We start from the raw sequence: 12,863 nt of genomic DNA, 5'->3' as shown, positions 1-12,863 counted from the left end.
TCTCTGCGTTTTGTGCTTGAGATCCATATTTTCAACTGTCTAATGAGTAAAAAGCAATGGTCATCCCCCAAGCATCTTAAAGTCAATATGTCTCACTCAAAGTCATTATTTTTACTCTGGATTCTGCCCCATTCATGGCTGCTAAACTTAGACCATGGTGTATCGTATTCACCGTCTCACATTCAAAGCCTGCTGTCATCCTTGATTATTCTTCCCCATATCCAATCAGACATAGAAAATCAAATATAGCCCTGACTGATGTGGCTCAGTGGGTTGAATGCCAGCCTGCGAACCAAAGGGCTGCTGGTTCAATTCCCAGTCAGGGCACAAACCTGGGTTGTGGGTCAGGTCCCCAGTAGGAGGGCGCATGAAAGGCAACCACACATTGATGTTTCTTTGCCTCTCATTCTCCCTCCCTTCCCCTCTGTCTAAAATAAATAAATAAAATCTTTTTAAAAAATTAAATATATACCTAAATTTTAAAACTAAAGCTATCATCTATTTATCTAATCTATTTTTCTTGCTAGCTATAATATCCTCTTCTATTCGCCCCTATTCTCATGGCTATTATAATCAGTCACATGGATTTTTACCAGTAGTCTCTTAACTAATTGTTTTTTATTCCCCTGTGTGGACCCCTCCAGCCATTCTTCTCACTGAACACAAGAGTGATTTTTGTGGAATACATGCTTACACATTGTCTTACTATAAGAGCTTTTCAGTTGATCTTTCAATGGCTCCTGGATAAGACTCAGCTCCTTAATATAGTCCATAAGTCCCTGCACTAGTTTCCTCTCTTACTCTGTCTGTCCCCTGGGGCCCTGCTTCAGTCATAGTGAGATAGTCTCTTTTGCCTATTCTTAATTTATTAAAATGTGTCTCAGTGCTCCTATGGAGGCCTTGCTGTGCTTAGGGCATTCTCCCTCCGTGCCTTGGCCTTACTCTGGGGAAGACTTGGAACCAGCCCTCCATGCCACAGTACAATATATACCTAAATTTTAAAAGTAAATACATCTCTCTCTCTCTCTTTGGGTTCCCATGGAACCCTCTGTTTCCTCAGGGCAGTGCGACTACGTTACATTTTAGTGCTATTTTATCTATTCCCTACTAGTCCATAAGTCTTTTGTTTTCATCTTTAATCCCCAGAACCTAGCATACACCTTACCTAATAAAAATAAGTATTTGTGAATGATCTTATCCTCCCAGTCCCATTGCTCACCTTAGAATAAGCTCCTCATTCATCTGGAGGCTGATGGATCATTTCATCACGGCATGGATTTCATCCTGTTGCTTATGACTACTTATTATCAATTACTTATTGTGCTTCCCTATGCTCCAGCCACTGTAGCAGTCATCTATAGGAGTCTCACTTGCTTTTCCTAAAGTGTAAGGACCCCATTGTGTCCATTGACACAATGGCATGTCCAGGTAACATATGCTGAGGGACTCCACAACTAAAGGGATTCCACAATCTAATTTTGTAGAAAATAAAATACAGATATTGAAGCTTGTGTAGATGGATGAAATCTCAGCGGTACAGCCAAGGATAGCTCAAGGGCTACTTCCCACAACATAAGTTTCCAATAAAATATATTTTGAATTACTCATAAGTAATATTGAATGCTTTGTTTTAGGAAATCTGCTCCTTAGACTGACAGTCTCCCAATTTCCACAGCTATATGAGCTGCTAAGTGTTCATTGAGTAGAATTCCTGTCTTCCATCCTGTCTGGAAGACGTGGAGATTAGAAGAGACACGGGGATGTCTTCTCTATCCTCAGGAAGCACTGAGTCTTTTTAGGGAGGTAAAATATGCCTTTATGAACTAGTGGACATAGGAGGCCGCTAAACTCACGGGGCTTGCTCACTGTAATCCTGGGTCTCCATTCCCCAGCATGTGGGCCAGTGAGGGTGTCATAAAAGGTCCAAGAGTGAGGAGAAGCCCTTGCAAACGTTAGTTGGAAGAGTTTATTATCAGGAACCATAATAAGAGTAACAATTGTCACCATCCTATATATCATTAGCAGCATGGAAGCTACATGTTCTTTTGTTTTAGCCAAGCCTGTCATGCCATAGTAATGATAAATATTGCTGTTTTAATGATTAAAAGTAAGTGGGGTCCAGAGTGCTGCTTCTTCCTTACGGAAGAAATATCTCTAGCCTGGTAAATACCCCTGGTAATCTGAATTCATAAAAGTGAGGAAATGGCTAATCACATGCATTTTATTCTAAAATCATCATAGTAGCATATATCCTTTCAACAAGCAATACTGTCTCCGTGAAAGTACATAGCATGCTGCTCAGTACGGTGACTGATGCTTGGACCGTGGAGGCTGCTAGGATCATTTGTGTACTCGAACGAGAATTACTTTGTTGCGCACACGAACGCCTCTTTCTATTTTGCGTCAACTACTAGCTCCGTGCTTTCCCTGCCTGTGGGAGCGGATGGCGGCAGAGATCTTCACGAACATCAGAAGACGCTGCTTCCTTCAGAGGCAACCACAGTTCCACATCTGCGTACACACCATGGAAAGCAAATACTGTGTTTATGGGAACTGCATTCGAGGAAATTCTCTGAATTTGTCTAACTGTATCTTTACGGAGAGGGTTAAAAGAAAAGATAGTTAAAGTTTTTTCTAGAGGTAAGAGTGTGAGGGATGTGCTTTCCCCATTCACCCTTCACTACACACAGGGGTTAAGAACATAATCCCCTTTTATGCTACTTATCACTGTTTAGTTTTAACATCTACACAGAAACATATAAATTTTCTTTAAATAGCAGGGAGGTTTTTTGACTGAAGCCACATTCCAAACTAAGGCCTTTGTTGTTAATTTCACCTATAATTATTAAGTTAGAAAAGTTTTCTACAGTTGACGCAACAATCGTCAGTAGCTATCAAATGGGAAAATAAGTGTATGGTCCAAAGTATATTCTATGGCAAAAAGAAAACAAGCTTTTGGACAAAAAAGTTCTGCTTTAGGTAAATACATCTTGTAACAATCTGAACCCACCGAAAATTATTGTGATTATTCACAATAGTTGGTTATCCTTCACTATACAAAACAGTTCAGCATTTTTGCTGGGGGGGGTCAGTTTAACAATGCTGGTAATTTCATAAACACTGTCTGAGAGCTTCTCAGACACCATGGTTTAGGGGTGCACCTCCACCTACAGGACCAGACACGGAAACTCTAGACTTCTGAGTGATTGCGCTGTGAACAATCTCATCTGGGCCAATGGTATATTGGAGTTAAGATTTTTGCCCATCACTTTCTCAAGAGATGTATCATTTTTAGTTTTCAGGGAGTTCATAATATATCCCTGTTATTATTTCTACGTAGATTTATCATATGATGTGATTTAAGGAAACTGTTGACTTTATTCTATAGTTTAAATTTCTAACAATCATTACACATTACAACATCCTCCAAGTAATCTCTGCCAGAGGATTGTGGAGAAGCGAACCTGCTTGCAAGGGACTTGGCATTTCCCAGCATCCCTCTTTCCATCTTCCCTTCTTTACATTTTCAGTCTTTTTAGTCCCTTGACCGCAGCCCTTCTGTTAGACCCTAGTTTTATTCCACTTCACGTAGCATATGTCCATTTTGTGCTCTAAACTGTGGTACGTGCTTTTTTTTTCCTATGCCAGGCCCTCGCACACCCAGAGAAACTCTCTGAAACCCTAGCCCCTCGCGCGGCCCGGCCCTCCGCCGGGCAGTAATCAGATCATTATGGGCTACACGAACGGATGGAGCGTTTTCATTCCCACAGCGGCTGCCAGCCCCCACCTGTCAGCTGGGGAGAGACCATCTCATAAACCTGCCAATACTGTGATTTAGCTGAATACATGTTTGTTAATAAATCTTTCATCATATTATAATCAAAGAGCGCTTTCCGTTTATGACCCACCTAATGAAGGATTTGGGGTGTCTGCCCATCGATTTGATGTTTGTAAAGACAAAGCTAAGGGGTGTCATGAGCGAGTGTTTGGCCCCTCGGCTCGGCTGGGGTGAAGAGTGGAGCCCCAGAGGTGCTAAAGGAAATGAGGGAAAATGTTAATTAAAAGTAAACGCCTGGTGTGAGCCCTGTGCCCGGTCCTTGAGGTAATAGACTGTGAGAAACAGAAGATGTTTTGACATCTTTTCAAGCCAGTAAGCTGCGAGGATCTACAGTAGTTCTTTATCCAACGCCCTTTCAAAGACTTAACGGCCACCATTATTCACCGACGAATTTGATGTGGTTCTCTCCATGATGGAAGTGTAACTGCCAATAAAGTGCAAATGAAGCTTCGGACTTGCTAGGGCTTGCCATCCATGCCGGCGTACAACAGTGAACATTTGTACTTTTTTCACATTCGTGCTACACATTCGGGTTTCAACTTCATGGTTTATTTGTACTTTAAACTATAATCAGTTACAAAAGTCCCTTGGGTATCTTTCTTAGTACATTGAGGGTAGGTATAATGACTGCAGTGCTGATATATTTAGATCTAATGATACACAATCCTCACTGAAATAAGCCAAAGATCTTAATGAATGGAGAGCAAACCTTTACAATTGTATCCACCTACAGCCTGGTTCATTTCTCCTGCTGTTCTCTTCTCTGGCAAAGCTTCTCTCCGTCGTCCGGCTCGCGGTTGCCATTGACTGAGATCCAGACAAATAAATCCGGGGAAAGAGACGTTACACTGACCTTGGCTTCCTATGTGTTTCCTTCCAGCTCTGGGCTCAGTTGTATTTCAGCCTCACGATCAACGAATAGTTGCAAAAAACAAATAGGTCACGCTGTTGGGAGTCAGAAAGAGTGAGGTCAGATAGAAGCCTCGAATGGCTGTTAGACCAGTCTTCTCTTCTGCTGTGTGGAAATTTCCAGTCTTCACACTCATTCATCAGGATATCCTCTTGGCGCGCTGGTGCCATTGACATTGCCGCGCCGCTCCAGACTCCACCTGAGGATGACACAGCTTGTACCAGGCTGGGTGATCTTCAGTGTCACATCTGCATTCGCTGCTTTCTTTCCGTTCCTTTGTGATATTTTCAGCACCAGGAAGTCTCACTCACCTTGACCATTGTTTTCACACAGTTGGGCTACACACACGCGGTTGTTGTTTAATTTGAATCCAAGAGGACGGACAGGAAGGAAAGCAGACGGCAGAGATATCATCCATTTCCTAAGTGAATCACAACTCTATTTTCACGACGTTGTCACATGGCAGAAAAATGCAGGGCGTTCAAACGGAGAAGCGTAAACAGTGGGACGGGGGCATGTTCTCCTGAGCATCTCCACGCTAAATGTAAAGGCCGCGCTTTATTTTGGAGGGCATTATTAGTTTTTCTGATGCCACATTCCCTAATAAAGTCCAGATTTGGCTCAAAATGTGTGTGCAGTGTCCTGCTTCTAAGTTTTGAGTTCTTAAGTAAAGATTGTCATTCTTACTATTCTTGTAGTGGGTCTATAGAAGTTAGGCTGCCTGACTGACTTTTCAATGTTGCTAGTGGAACTCGAACATGTATATATGTTGGATTATGCTTTTGTTTTGTTGTGAGCAGAAGCTTTGATGCCGGACACATCTGGTTGTAAATATTGGCTTGGCTACATACTGTCATGTAGCTTTGGGGGAGATAATGAACTTTCCTAAGCCATGGTTTTCTCGCTGCTAAGTTGGAGAGGAGTCACTTGACCTGGTGTAGCAATGAAGTGAAAAAAATGTATGTTAGATGCTCAACTCAATGCAAAGCATATAGTATTTATTTAAGATAACTGCTATTCTAATCAGTGTCATTGGTGCTGGAGGTTTTCAGACTTTACTTAGTATTCAGATTGTTGCAATATACATGTAATAAAATCAGTACCCTGAGCATCTATAGTTATTCTGTTGAATTACCATATCAATAATGATTTTTATTTTATAGTTCATACAACATTTTTTAAAGGGCTATCCCAGAAAGATCACATACAACAATTTTATATCCATTTAGCATTTGTTAAAATGTTTTCTAGCTTATTATTTTCAAACATACTCATTTTCTAGTTTTGATTTATTATGGAAATATGTGTTTTGACAGTTTTCATGAGAATCTCCAATCTTCAGGCTTATTTTTGATAATACCTTTTTTAAAAAAGTGAATTAATAAAAGTAACACTCCCAAATAGATATTATCTGCCATATTGTGTTAAATGTAGAATTTATATATTCAAAAATACCATGAGGGGAGGGTGTAGGACACACCTGAGGACACTCACACCTTCCTAAAGTGGTTGCATTTCCAGGTGAGGGTAATTAGCCAACTTAATGTCTTTGTACATTCTGATTTGGACCAGGTATATACCATCTAATGAATGAATTCACCAGTTAAGTAAGAGCTGTAGTATCAGAAGTGACAATCTTCTGTACCATGTATTAATCCGTGACAACCTTAATTGTTTGAGCTTTTTCAAAATAACAAGTGAATGGCTTTCCCCAATATCAGAAAGCATTCTGCATCGTCATATCACGCAGAAAAGGGCTAATGTCAGTAACTGCATCTTGGTACAGGTGGTCCCAGAACCTTCTAGCATACCTCAGTGTACCACCCAACCTTGGCCCGAAGCTCAGATAGCACCCTGAGGTCTCGTCTCAGGCCTCCCAGGTCCTTAGCCCTTGACCTCCTTGGTTCGCCCTGGTGAAAACCACACCATGCTGGTGACTATTGGCCTCTTTAAGTTCAGGTATAGACTCAGCTTGACCAAATAGAACAAGGAGAGAATGTGATTTTATGACCTCAGGACTACCCTGAGGTGTCAGGACTGCCCTGAAAGAAGTATTAGGAAAAGAGAAAAAAGAAAAAGCCACCCTGGTGACTGGGCAAAGGAGCTTCCCTCAGAGGGCACCCTGAGGGCGTCGGGGACGCCGCAGCGCTCCGGCGGTGAGAGCCGCGCTCGTATCGGGAATGCACAGGAACGGGATGAGCATGAAGGCGAGTCCACACTCGTCTACCTGCCCGGACACTCGGAACCGAAGGATGCGCATGCTGGGGTCTCGGCGTTCAGTTCTCATCGATTTAAATGATAGTAACTTCCCCGTAAGTATCCCAGAAATTCCAGGTCCACTGCAGATGCCGGTGTTGTATGCTCAACACGGGGAATCCCGTACACCGTCCGATGCATTCTTCCCATTCATGAACCGCTCTGAAAGCAGCTGCCAAAGCCCCGTTCCAGGATGTGCCCTAGTTTGTTCAAGCAGCCTCCTGTGTATGGGAGCATAGGTTAATGCCGATATTTTACAGTTATGAGTAGTGTTTCTCTGAATAAACTCGTGCACATCTGTCTAGAGTATGATTACATCTATCTATAAGTTTCAAGGACAGTAGAAAGAACTGTTTCTTTTAACCATCCGAGAGTAAATCGCTGACCACTGACGTGATGCATCATTCTTCCCTAATCATGGTATTATAACTAGGTTCAAGATTCTTCAATTAGTCAAGCGCGTTCTTTTCAGAAACAGGATCCCGTCCAAAACCATGCATTGACCTTAATCTCCTGCAATACGGGCTTGCTCTTCAACGTTCCCTTGACCATCCTGACGTCGATACTTGTGCAGATTACAAGCCAGGGGTTTTGCAGAACACCTTTCGACTTGGGCTTGTGTGCCATTTATTCATGAGTAGATGCACACCACGTATCTTTGGCAGAAATTCCAGTGAATTATTGTTACACTCTTCTATTTGTAACCTATCAAGTGACACATGATTAAAATGTGCACCATTTCAGATGATATGAGTTTTGATAACAGTTTACCTGCCAGGTTTCTTCTTCCTTTACTGCATATTACCTGTGTCTCCTTGGCTAACAGGTCAAATCTAGATCATGGTTTAAGATTTCTACTGAGGGTTTCAGGAAAGCTCTGGTAAAGGGAAAGTTTTGTAGTGAATTCTAAAGATACTGATGCCATTTTTAAAATTTCTATTTTGAAAAATATTTAGAGAAATATACATATACACATTTGAAAGAGAATTTTTTTAAAGATTTTATTTATTTATTTTAGAGAGGGAAGGGAGGGAGATAGAGAGAGAGAGAGAGAAACATCAATGTGTGGTTGCTGGGAGTTATGGCCTGCAACCCAGGCATGTACCCTGGCTGGGAAGCGAACCTGGGACACTTTGGTTCCCAGCCCGCACTAAATCCAGTGAACTACGCCAGCCAGGGCTTGAGAATTTTTATCTCTATCTTAATGAGGGCTATATGTTCTGTAGCTTTCTTTTCTTATAATGCCTTTGTTTGATGTTCGAAGTTAAAAATTCTGGCATCACACAGTAAGTTGCAAAGCATTCTGCCTGCTCCTCTGTTGTGGGCAAAGCTGCGGAGCACGGGTGTTTTTGTCCTTCCTTAAATCTGTGAAGAGTTTGCCAGTGTGGCCCTCTGTAATGCCTACGTTGGGGAATGTTCCATCTCCTCTAGAAAAGAAAGTACATTCTACAGTTTTCTAAAGCTACTATTTTTGCTTTGGTTTCACTCCCCACACCACATGCTTCACATTCCTCTAGAGATGCTTTGTGCTGGGGTGGCGTGTGGTTCACCAGAGCAGCGTCTGCACAACTCTGAGTTCTAGTTCCCCCATTTGTTTGACCCCAGAGAGGGTCTCTTGGCAAGCTGCCGTTGCTCTTCTGCCCCTGCCTAGCAGTGTTCTCCTGTTACGTGTCATTCCAAACTTCTTCCATTGGCGGTAGTGGTGTCGCAGTCTGATCTCTGTTTTCACTAAAGCGTGGTCTTGGGTACATACCCTGTCCCTGGACCTCAGCCCAGTGACCTTCTCTGTTCTCTGTGGCTCCCCTGCCTCTGGCTGTGGGTTCAGCATGTCACTCTATTCTCCTCCCAGAAGTAGGTTTTCCTCCCATTGTCCTTTCCCTAGCTGTAACAATGTTCCCCTCTGCCCTGCGGCCAGTGGCGCTGCCCTTCCCCCTCACCCCTTCAGATAACTGCCTGCTTCCATGGTGGAGATACAGGGATTAAGGAGAAGCTCTTGTCTCCGTCACAGGGCTACTCTTCCTCTCACTCAGATCTGCACTGAGATGCACCTTCCTGATCTTTCTTGTGAACACCCTGGGGGGTCCACGGAGGGCAAGCCAGGAAGATACTGTGAACCCCTACAATTTCTGTGATCCCACCCTCCGGAGGCGTTCCTCTCCGCCTTCCCCAATTTGTCAGCAATTCCAGCTGAACTCCTTTTGCTGGTGCCTGGTTCTGTCTGTCCAAGTCGACGGTATGTTCACATCTTCTTGCTGCCTTCAGGCAGGCACCGCATTGTCTTAGATGTTTGAGCCAGCTCTCTGCAACCTCCATTCCCTGATGAGTTTAAAAAATTCTGTGAACTTGAAGTTAGCCTCGTTCTTTTCATTATGAGTTGGGAATGCTATTTTTTTTCCAGCTCTTTCTATCCTGGAGCTGAAGTTGTGCGTAATCCACTGACACCATTGTGTTAAGATTAATTATTAACTATTGTTCATTTCTTTATTTGTCCATTTGCTTCTTCAAACATTTCCTAAGCAACTTCCATTTGGATTCTGGGGATATAAAGGTAAATAGAAGAACATCCCTGTTCTCATGAATCTCACTATCTGGTGGAAATAAGAAGTAATTAGACAAAAGAGCCATCAATTATCCCTACAATGAGATTCCAGGGCCGTGTGCTTTGGGGTCTAAGTGAACAGAGCCCAGGAATGCTTAAGTTTTATTTTTAACAATGTGTGAAAAGATACCAGGTAGGAAAGGTGGGGAAGTGCATTACACATGAGGGGAACAGAATGTGCAAAGCACAAAGCATGAAATAGGCACACATTTTTTTGGAACTATCTATAAGTAGGATAGTACTTTTTTTGTTACGTATTTAAAGTTGTGTCTTTATTTACACTATTGCATTTTAAATAAGCCTTTCAGAAGAAAAATGAAAAGTTAATATGTGTTCCAAAGTTACAGAGACAGCATTAAACCTAACAGGCATAAACACAAAATTTACACAGATTTATTTCCACATACATTTTAGAATAAGGTGCTCTATCTCTACACACACAAAAAAAGAAACCTTGTGGATTTTTCTAGGAATTGCATCAAACCTACAAACCAGTTTAGGAAAAATTGATCTCTTTGCTGAGTCAGTCTTCTAATCCATGAACATAGTATGTCTCCCCATGTATTAAGGTCTTCTTTGATTTCTTTCCTGAGCACTTAGTAATTTTAAGCATAGAGATCTGTACACATGTAAAACCTAATTATTTCATTGTCTTTGGAACAATTATAAATGGTACTATATGAGTTTCTTTTTTTTAACCTCCTTCAGCCATTCCTCTACCACCCCCCCCACCCCGGGGAGTGTCTCTAAATTATAGAGTGTACATCCCTTCAGAGGACAGCTTTCTCTGAAGCCAATCAAACACAGCTGTAACATATCAGATTATCCCCCATTTTTTTTCCTTGCACCACGTTCGAAATACTGTATACATCTTACCATTATTTCATCCAGGCTCTTTACAATTGCCACTTTCCTCAAGTGCATGAAACACATACATTTGCTCTTTCTCTGCCATTAACGAGCTGTGCAACTTTGTTTATTTTGCTGGTACCCGGGTGTCCTCATCTGTCAGTAGAGGTAACGCTCCTTTTCCTGGCCCCCTCACGGGAATAGAGGGAGGATATTGTGAGATAAAGGGCAAGAACATGCTGTAAAAAAAAATTAAAAACATTTTTAAAATGCAATGTGAACGGATTTCATTCCTGCCAAGAAATACTTTTGGGATTTGTAGATTGGCTCAGTGTCCCCTTCTCTGTGTTCTCCCAATACCCTCATTTGCATCCATTTTATCACTTAAAATATTTTATTGAGCCCTGGCTGGCATAGCTCAGTGGATTGAGCATGGGCTGCGAACCAAAGCATCGCAGGTTCGATTCCTAGTCAGGGCACATCCTTGGGTTGAGCACCAGGTCCCCAGTGGGGGCCATGTGAGAGGCAACCACACATTGATGTTTCTCTCTCTCTCTTTTTCCCTCCCTTCCCCTCTCTAAAAATAAATAAATAAAAAATCTTAAAAATATATTTTATTGAAATTATATGTTCTTATGTGGTTTCCCACTAGTAGGCAATGAACTCCTAAATCCAGGAGGTGGGGAGTATTTATCTCCATAGCTTCTGCTCTTAGGTTCACGGTCATGTCTGGTTTTCCACACTCAAGTTCTTCAGTAGAAGAGCTGTGTCTCTCCAGAAGCAGGCTCCGTTTCTTGGGCTGCTTCTTGGCCTGGACAACCTTCTGTTACAGATGGGGAGACCTTGTCAGGCTCCTTGGTCGGGCTCCATGATGCTACCACTGTAAGGAATGCCGAGGTGGGGAAGCCCCTGCTTCTCCGCCCAAAGGGCCCCAGCATCTCCGAAGCTCCTTCATGCCAAAGCTTCATCTCCTGGAAAGAAGTTGGATGAAATTCAAACAGAATCATAAAATGTTAGGGTTTTAAGGGCCCTTAGAGACTGCTGGTACATTCTGTCCTGAAAGCACCTATTTCCAGGAGTAACAGGAAGGCTGTGGGAGAAGGAGAAACGACACTCTGATGAGAGCCTGGCATGGCAGGGGAGGGCAGAGTGTCCTCATCACGCACTTTGTCTCCATTTTACCAAATGCCAACCTTTGTCTCTTCTGTCCCTGAAGCTTAAGAACACCCTGTCCCCAGACAGGGAGTATCCAGGTCCTTCCAGGATGACTAGAGGTAGAAATAAGGAGGCACTCCCTCCAGAGATGGCCTCGACGACCCCACAAGCCCACGCATTGGAAATTGAGTACATGTTTGGGTGCTGATGACCTGCACTGACTTCCATCAGCTCAAGGGCACATTCGTGTTTGGTAAACCATAAAGGGCTGTTTCAGTGTGAGAGACACTGTTAGCAATGGTGGCTCTAAAAGAACAGGCAGGCCTCTCTCTCTTCCTGAGGGCCACTCCACTAGGCACTGGTACTGACGCATCCTAGGCAACTAGGACATAGTTGGCTGGGATGCTGGAGATGTGGGTGTGGGGAACCCCAGCCTTGAGCTGGGGGAACCTCTCCTGCCTCAGAGTTCCACCCCAGCTCCAGCAGGGCCATGATAGGCCTCCCCTCATTCCCACAATCACGACACAGGAAGGAGGCAACCCCATGGGTCACAGCAGAATACTACAAGGCCCCAAGTGCTTGGCAGGATGCCCAGCGTGAATTTCTTTTAACCAGAGAGAGAAGACAGATCTTTGTGGGAACAAGATTCAGAGACTCGGGAATACACTGGACCTGAGCCAAATGCTGAATCCTGAAAGGAAAAGAGAAACTCCAGGCATTGGACCGATGTCCCTGGTTGGAACAATTGAGTTACATATATACATGCGTGTCTATATATACTCACATGTGTTTACGTATATGTGCATATATTTATTTCATATTTCATAATTTGTACAGTTCAGACACATAACAGTCACACTGCAGGAGGTGGATTTAAACAAGGTCTTTAGGAATCTGAAGATTTTGCTCAATGAGCTCTACACTCTGCCCTTGAAAGTTTAAACTGGAAGAGACCTTAGAAATGGACACTGGCCTTTCTACTCTTGTTTTACAGATGAAGAAAGTAAGTCCCGGGGAAACGGCGCAATGCGCTCAGCGTCACGTAAGGAGAACTACTGGGAGTTCTTCCTAAATCCAGGGCAGAGAAACCCAGACCCCCCTTGCATTTCAATGTGCGGGCGTCTCTGGATCACATGACCAAGTGCCCCCATAAGCCTAGGCTAGTACTATTCATAAGGGCTTTCTCATAGGGTGTCTCCCTTTAAACCTCACTTCCACTTTTGTGGGGAGCTGGCTGTTATTTTCCGCATATTTCC

This window comes from Phyllostomus hastatus, unplaced genomic scaffold, assembly GCF_019186645.2.
Source record: "Phyllostomus hastatus isolate PE091 unplaced genomic scaffold, TTU_PhHast_1.1 phas_contig_402, whole genome shotgun sequence".
NCBI lineage: Eukaryota > Metazoa > Chordata > Mammalia > Chiroptera > Phyllostomidae > Phyllostomus > Phyllostomus hastatus.
The sequence above is the reverse complement of the archived record's forward strand: the minus strand, read 5'-3'. Positions refer to the sequence as shown.